General features: G+C 36.5%; 1 long non-coding RNA gene across 1 annotated transcript in view; it reads left to right on the top strand.

Moving 5' to 3' along the window:
* Positions 1 to 270: 270 nt before the first annotated feature.
* Positions 271 to 8859, top strand: part of LOC118766402 — an 18927-nt gene continuing 10338 nt past the window's right edge. Inside the window, exons 1-2 of the long non-coding RNA XR_005002339.1 lie at positions 271 to 281; positions 3578 to 3582. This is a non-coding gene — a long non-coding RNA (uncharacterized LOC118766402). The remainder of the gene's footprint in view (positions 282 to 3577; positions 3583 to 8859) is intronic.

The following is an 8859-nucleotide window of genomic DNA, read 5'->3' as shown; positions in this document are numbered from 1 at the left end:
TATATCGCCCCCAGTGCGTAACTGGTACTTATTTAATCGACCCCGAAAGGATGAAAGGCAAAGTTGACCTCGGCGGAATTTGAACTCAGAATGTAACGACAGACGAAATACCGCTAAGCATTGCGCCCGGTGTTTTAACGATTCTGCCAGCTCGCCGCCTCTACCGAAACCTTTTTCTTCCGCCACTTTTCTGCCCTCTTTTTGTCTTTCTCTCTCCCTCTCTCTCCCACCCACTCTTTTCCTCTGCCTCTCTCTCTCTCTCTCTCTCTCTCCTTCTCTCCGTCTCTTTTCCCTCGCTCTGTCTCACTGCGAAACAGAGTTACTCACGGAGCTGCTTTCATGTTCGAGCATCCTTTTAAGTTCGAATCGTCTGTGTGCGATCGACCGACCGACCAACCGACCGACCGACCTATCGAACGGCCGACCGAACGAACGAAAGCGAAGTCCCATTATGGAAACTTTGTTAATCTAAATTAATACGAGCATGTATGTGTGTGTGTGTGTGCCTCTTTTTACTGCTTGATGACTGGTGTTGGTGTGTTTGCACCTCTGCAACTTAGCGGTTCGGCAAAAGGACAGATTGAATTAGTACTGGGGGCGATTCGTTCTTCAAAGGAGTACCCCAGCATGTCCGCAGTCTGATGACTAAACCAAGTAAAAGATAAAAGATCTAACATCGAATTGAAATTTGATGCTTACCAAACAATATAATTCAAAGTTACAACAATGAAGTTGGCAATTTCATTCTAATCTCGCTTTAATCCACCACAAGATCCGATCCTTGTTCCGTATTTTGCGTGTTTCAATGACCCTGAAAGTTATGTAAGTGGTTGAGCTCTCATGTTAGATAAGTTGAAGAAGAGAAGTTAAGCTAACACGGACCACTACTTTCCACAATTAAAGCCACGTACTTACTCTATCAGTCTTTTTTGCCGAAGCGCTAGTTACGGGGACGTAAACACAACACCGGTTATCAAACGGTGGTGGAGGACCACTGGACACAATGACACACATACATTTATATATGCGTATATATTATATATATATATATATATATATATAATATATATATATATATATATATGTATATATATTATATGTATACATATATACATATATATATATATATGTACGTTCAATCAAATAGTAATATAAATAAGATATATGTATATATATACGCATATATATATATAGTATGTATATATATATATATATAATATATATATATATATATTATATATATATATATATGCATATATACACACACACACACCACACACATATATATATATATATATATATATATATATATATATATGCATGAGGATTAAGTAGATAGGCAGCCGACAACTGATGAAGTGTCATTCTTTAGGTTGCTTGTCCTATTTTCCATTTGTTTCTCTCGTTGTTTGTGTATTCAACTCATGTTGTTTACTGTTTGTGACGTCCTGTACTCATATATGCATATATATAGTGTGTGTGCAAATATATACATATTTATGCGTATATGTGCATATATAATATAACTGGAAGAACAAGTCGCTACAGTTGATACCTGACGTATCAATTCTTTCCTTAGAACATATTTGTTGCAGGTTATGATTTATAATTTAACAACCTTGACATTAATAGTTTTCTGTTATTTCCCAGTTGACCTATTTTCTTTTATTTAATGACCGCCCACTCATTAAATGTTTCTGTTATGAATAGTGTCTCATAAGTCACAAACCAGTTGCGTGATCAGCCGCACACTTATTAACAGGAAGACATCTCAGCTCTATACACACAAGTCATATATAGATGTATATAGTGTTGTGTCTGGGGAGAGTCTTTCTCCTTTTTAGCAAAATTTCCATTCATTTACTTATTTATTTTTCTAAAATTTTCGTTGCGTCTTGCAACCTTTTCAATAGTTGTTGACTCTGAGTTAAATTATAAGGCACCAAATGAGAATAACTCTCTCCAGACACATGAACTTACATAATAAGAAATCCAGAAAAGAAATATATATATATATATATATATATATATACATATACACACTTGTAGAGATACCCGGCGTTGCCCATGTTACATGCAACTGAAGAATTAGACTTTTCTATTATATTGTCTCAAATGAACTGGAATACCTATTACTCTTTTACTCCTTTACTTGTTTCAGTCATTTGACTGCGGCCATGCTGGAGCACCGCCTTTAGTCGAGCAAATCGACCCCGAGACTTATTCTTTGTAAGCCCAGTACTTATTCTCTCGGTCTCTTCTGCCGAACCGTTAAGTGACGGGTGCGTAAACACACCAGCATCGGTTGTCAAGCGATGTTGGGGGGACAAACGCAGACACAAACACACACATACGCACATATATACATAAACATATATACGACAGGCTTCTTTCAGTTTCCGTCTACCAAATCCACTCACAAAGCATTGGTCAGCCCGGGGCTATAGCAGAAGACACTTGCCCAAGATGCCACGCAGTGGGACTGAACCCGGAACCATGTGGTTGGTAAGCAAGCTACTTACCACACAGCCACTTCTGCGCCTATGATTCGAATTTCATCAAAATTGCAGATGAGGGTTATTTCCCTCTTTACACACCCTAAAAAACTGTAATCATGATACACGTATCCCATACTACTGATTTTTATGCGCAAATTCCAAAATCCCAGTCTTACAGAACCTGTTAAAAGGATTGTGCTCCTGAAAATGGAGGTCATGGAGCTCTAAAATGTGAGAGTTAAGGGTGGGCGTCTTGATGTCAACCAGAGAAGTTGAATTGTTGAGAATCTTTTTAACTTAGGTCTTATATCTATTGTTTGAAATATATGTATGTTCACTGGGTTTGTAAAAGCGAGCAAAGCTACAGGAAACCAAAAGACGAATGATCACAATAAGCAGTCAGTTACCCCACCCTAGTCGTTACCACTCCCAATGTAGGATTCCTCACCATACAGGTGACAGGCACAGCCGTAAGATGCATTACGGATCTATAGCAATTGGAAGGGCGTGACCCAACTGAAATAAACATTAACAACTGTATGACGTGAGAGCTAAGGAGAAATGAAAGTGTCACCTCTGGAGTTTGCAAATGATCATTATACTGATACATAACTGGACAGAATAAATTTACAATCTATAAATGTCTTTAAATAACCAGTCACTCATCTTGGAAGGCCTTGAAATCAATGTTACCATCTGGGGAGTCTGTGTGACCTAATGATAATAAAAAGACTGAAAGGAGGTCTGCAACCAAGTAACTTTACTCAACACTTTACAACTGAAGAAGTGGAAGCAAAGATGTCTCTCATTTACTTGACAATTTATGCACCACATTGAAGAAATCACGATCTAAGTATATCTCAAAGCAAAATCTTACACTGTTCTACCATTGAATTACAAATAATGCTCATCTTTTTAGAAAGTTGAAAGACACTAACCTTTGGGAAGAGATTTCACAAAATGTGTGTAGGCTTTGCTTTTATAGATGTGCAAGAGCTTTCAGTTCTTAACGTTTTCAAACAAGCGTTATTATATATAGTGAAAGTTGTTTTCAGTAAAATTGCTGTTGACTATTTCAGGTTTAGTTTCGGATAGACTTTCTAAAAAGGTTCTTTTCTCAGTCTTAACTCTTTGAGAAAAGAATCTTCTCTCCAAATATATATATATATATATATAGACGCAAGAGTGGCTGTGTTGTAAGTAGCTTGTTTACCAACCACATGGTTCCGGGTTCAGTCCCACTGCGTGGCACCTTGGGCAGGTGTCTTCTACTATAGCCTCGGGCCGACCAAAGCCTTGTGAGTGGATTTGGGAGGCGGAAACTGAAAGAAGCCCGTCGTATATATATATATATATATATATATATATACAACACACACATATATACGACGGGCTTCTTTCAGTTTCCGCCTCCCAAATCCACTCACAAGGCTTTGGTCGGCCCGAGGCTATAGTAGAAGACACTTGCCCAAGGTGCCACGCAGTGGGACTGAACCCGGAACTATGTGGTTGGTAAACAAGCTACTTACAACACAGCCACTCCTGCGTCTATATACTTTCTTTTTATCCTTCTACTATATGTATGTGTGTATTTTTGTATATATATATATATATATATATGTGTGTGTGTGTGTTTATATATACTCTTTTGCTCTTTTACTCTTTTACTTGTTTCAGTCATTTGACTGCGGCCATGCTGGAGCACTGCCTTTAGTCGAGCAAATCGACCCCGGGACTTATTCTTTGTAAGCCCAGTACTTATTCTATCGGTCTCTTTTGCCGAACCGCTAAGTGACGGGGACGTAAACACACCAGCAATGCTAGGGGGACAAACACAGACACACAAACATACACACATACATATATATATATACATATATACGACAGGCTTCTTTCAGTTTCTGTCTACCAAATCCACTCACAAGGCATTGGTCGGCCCGGGGCTATAGCAGAAGACACTTGCCCAAGATGCCACGCAGTGGGACTGAACCCGGAACCATGTGGTTGTTTAGCAAGCTACTTACCACACAGCCACTCCTGCGCCTATATATATATATATTAACAATTGAGGATAAAATCTTTAAAAGAAATTATCAGTAGTCAGCGTGAAAACCTCGTAAGAGAAAAAATCCGTAAATTCTTCCTCTTTGAAAATATTCATTTATATTATATTGAGGGTACTACTATTCGTAGATACCAACACGCTAAGAGGGACCAATGCGGTCAAGACTACTAAAAATAAACAAAATTTTACCGAATGCAAAACTTCAAAACACATCATTTTAAAAAAGAATTCAGTTACATATCACATGTGATTTCGCATTTAATGCAGAATATGCATTTCATGTTCGTCAGTGCAACAAACTCAAGAAATATAAGAAAAAACATAACATTACAACTCGATAGCCAACCGTAGAATTCGTCGTAGCATGTACGAATGTTTATCCTTACATATCTATGAAAATGGCGGGCTTTTTCGCAATGCATTTCGGTAACAAATTGCCTAGTCGGAATAAAAATTCAGTATTGAACTATTCCGGTGAAAAATATAAATTAACAATTGAGGATAAAATCTTTAAAAGAAATTATCAGTAGTCAGCGTGAAAAACCTCGTAAGAGAAAAAATCCGTAAATTCTTCCTATATATATATATATATATATATATATATAAAGCATATGGATCCTAATCCTCCAAAGAAGTTTTTCCAAGGACTATTATTGAACTCTAAAATCATAAAGACTATACAATGTATTGGTATATTTATTTATTAATTTTTTTATATATGTATTATTATATTTTTTTTAAACCTTGTAAAATTCTTATTCCCCTTCCTCAATTAAAAAAAAAAATTTCTTTTCCCCTTCCAAATCTTGAAAATTTGCCTTGCAATGAAAACCGGTTTGATTTTTTATTTTTTATTTTTTAATTTTCCATACACCCACTTTTATTAGAATTTACTTTCAATTTAGCATTCTGCCTTATTATAATTTTTCCTCTCCTATATATATATATATATTTGTTTATATTTATATACATATCTACATGTATATATATGTGTGTGTATATACATATGTTTATATATATATATATATATATGTTTATATATAAACACATATATATGTATTATATGTATGTATGTATGTATGTATGTATGTATGTATGTATATATAAGAGTGAGTTTGGAGAGATACATTATCCGGGCGGATACAATATCTGTTTTCAGTTAACTTCCACTTAACGGTGAACTACAACAATCAGTATCTAACGTCTGTGACTACATTCAGTTGTTAATTACACCGTGGATTTTTCCGATGGGTAATTCCGTCTTCTCTTCGCTGGAGAGTAATAATTGTCTGGGGTGAATATTATACAGTATATTATAATGACCTGCACGTGTTTCTGCTACCGTGACTACTCACAGTTGTAAATGAAATCTTGGAATATAAGCGGGCAAGCTTCATCAGGGTTCGTTCAATATTTCCCTTTATTCGATAAGGCTTGGCAGTTCTAATTAGTTCCCAAACAATAGAATACTCTCTCCTTACTCTTTACTTTTATACTTGTTTCAGTCCTTTGACTGCGGCCATGTTGGAGCATCGCCTTTAGTCGAGCAAATCGACCCCAGGACTTATTCTTTGTAAGCCTAGTACTTATTCTATCGGTCTCTTCTACCGAACCGCTAAGTTACAGTGACGTAAACACACCAGCATCGGTTGTCAAGCGATGTTGGGGGGACAAACACAGACACAAACACACACATGCGCACATATATATATATATACATATATACGACGAGCTTCTTTCAGTTTCCGTCTTCCAAATACACTCACAAGGCTGTGGTCAGCCCGAGGCTATAGTAGAGAACACTTGCCCAAGGTGCCACGCAGTGGGACTGAACCCGGAACCATGTGGTTGGTAAGCAAGCTACTTACCACACAGCCACTCCTGCGACTATATAGATATTATTTTTGTCTTTAAATTGGTCAATTAAAACCAAATTGATCTATTAAAGACAAAAATAATAGCTATTCTACAGATTGGAAATTAATTAGTACAGCTAAGCTTTATCGAGTAGGGAAATAGCTGTGCCGCCGTGTATCGAACTCATGGCCTAACTATCTTGAGCCACTTATCCTTACCACTTAGCCACGCACGCACTCGCACACATGCGAGCACATATAAGCAATGCCTATGTATACATATATATGAAATATAATACATATATATATATATTATATATAAATTTTAATTATATATGTAATATATATGTATATATACACACGCACATACACAGACACACACTGACACGCAAGCACACAAACAAACACACACACACATACACATATACTTTCATAACCACATGCACAAATACACATTCAGACGTATGTGTGGATGTATTCATTCATGTTTGTTTGCGTGTGTGTGTGTATGTGTGTGTGCGTGTGTGTGGAGGTATTTGCGTAGTATGCAGGGCGTTTCGTTTGTCGGTGGGTGTATATTTATGTGCGTTTTCCGCTACTTAGTGTGTCAACAGTTATCTATACACAAACACACACACACACACATATAGATTCACGTATGTATGTGTGTACGTGAGTGTGTGTATATATGTGTATGTGTGTGTGGTTACGCACACACATATATAAATGGGCAAATACATACATACATGTATTTTGACTCACACATACAACGCATTAAAGGTTCTTACGAATTACTGAGCGAAAAATGGAGATATGAATGCATTCAAGCGTACAATTGAATGTTTAATTTGCTTAGTGAGGATATATAAAGCCTACCGCCAATGCGTGTTTACGTGTGTGAGTATCTGTGTTTGAATGTGTGTGTGTGAGAGAGAGTGTAAGAGCGTCTGATGTATGTGAGTATGTATGCATAAGTGTATGTGAAAGCCTTTATATTTGTATGTATGCCTAGAATAAATTCAAATTCCTCTATTATACGCATAGTAACACAAACAATACACCAATGCTACTTTAGATATCTATCTATATTTACGTTTATAGATTCAAATCTTTTCATAGATATGCATATACATATACATACATACATACATACATACATACATATATATATATATATATATATAAAGTTAATCCAAACATGAAAACACAAAGAGAAAACACAACAACGCGAGGACGTGGGACAAATATAGTATTATTGGAAGGAAGGGAAGAAGAAGGGTTTAACGTTTCGAGCGGAGCTCTTCGTCAGAAACATAGGAAAAGGAAACATCCAGAGAAGGGAAGACGGAGGAAAAAATCGCCAACGGTACACACACGGTCACACATATATAAACATATAAATTATTATTGATATATATATATATATATCAATAATAATTTATGTGTGTGTGCGTGTGTGTGTGCGTGTTTGTATGTACATGAATATCTCTATATATAAATCTATATATAAATATGTTCATGTATTATATTGGTGTATGTGTAGGTTGCATACGTAAATATGCATACAATTCGTAAAATATAACTATAAGTATATAAGTGTATATAAGTATATACCTATGTATGTTTTTAAGCATGCGTGTGTTTGTAAGCATGTTTGCAGGAGGATGTACGTGTGTGCGTGTGTATCTATCTATCTATCTATCTATCTATCTATATATATTATATATATATATATATATATATATATAATATATACATATACATATATATTATATATATATTATATATATATATATGTATATTATATATATATATATATATATATATATATATATATATATATATATGTCTGTGTGTGTGTTCTTTTATTCTTTTACTCGTTTCAGTCATTTGACTGCGGCCATGCTGCAGCACAGCCTTTAGTCGAACAAATCCACCACAGGATTTATTCTTTGTTACCTTAGTACTTATTCCATCGGGGGCTTTCGTCGAACCGCTAATTTACGGGGACGTAAACACACCAATATCGGTTGTCAAGTGATGTTGGGGGCAAACACAAACCTACAAACATATACATACATATACGACGGGCTTCTTTCAGTTTTCGCCCACCAAATCCACTCAGCAGGCTTTGGTCGGCCCGAGGCAATAGTAGAAGACACTTGTCCAATGAGCCACGTAGTGGGGCTGAACTCGGAACCACGTTATTGGGAAACAAGCTTCTCACAACACAGCCACGCCTGCATCTATACACACACACACATGATTACATACATACATACGACGGGCTCCTTTCCGTCTTCCAAATCCACTCACAATGTTTTGGCCGTCCCAAGCTACAGTAGAAGACATGACCCAAGGTACCATGCAGTGGGACTGAACCCGGGAGTATGTGGTTGGTAAGCAACTACCTACCACAGCCACTCCTGCACGTACACAC

This window comes from Octopus sinensis, linkage group LG15, assembly GCF_006345805.1.
Source record: "Octopus sinensis linkage group LG15, ASM634580v1, whole genome shotgun sequence".
In the NCBI taxonomy this organism is placed as follows: Eukaryota; Metazoa; Mollusca; class Cephalopoda; order Octopoda; family Octopodidae; genus Octopus; species Octopus sinensis.
This window is presented reverse-complemented; position numbering and strand designations above follow the sequence as displayed.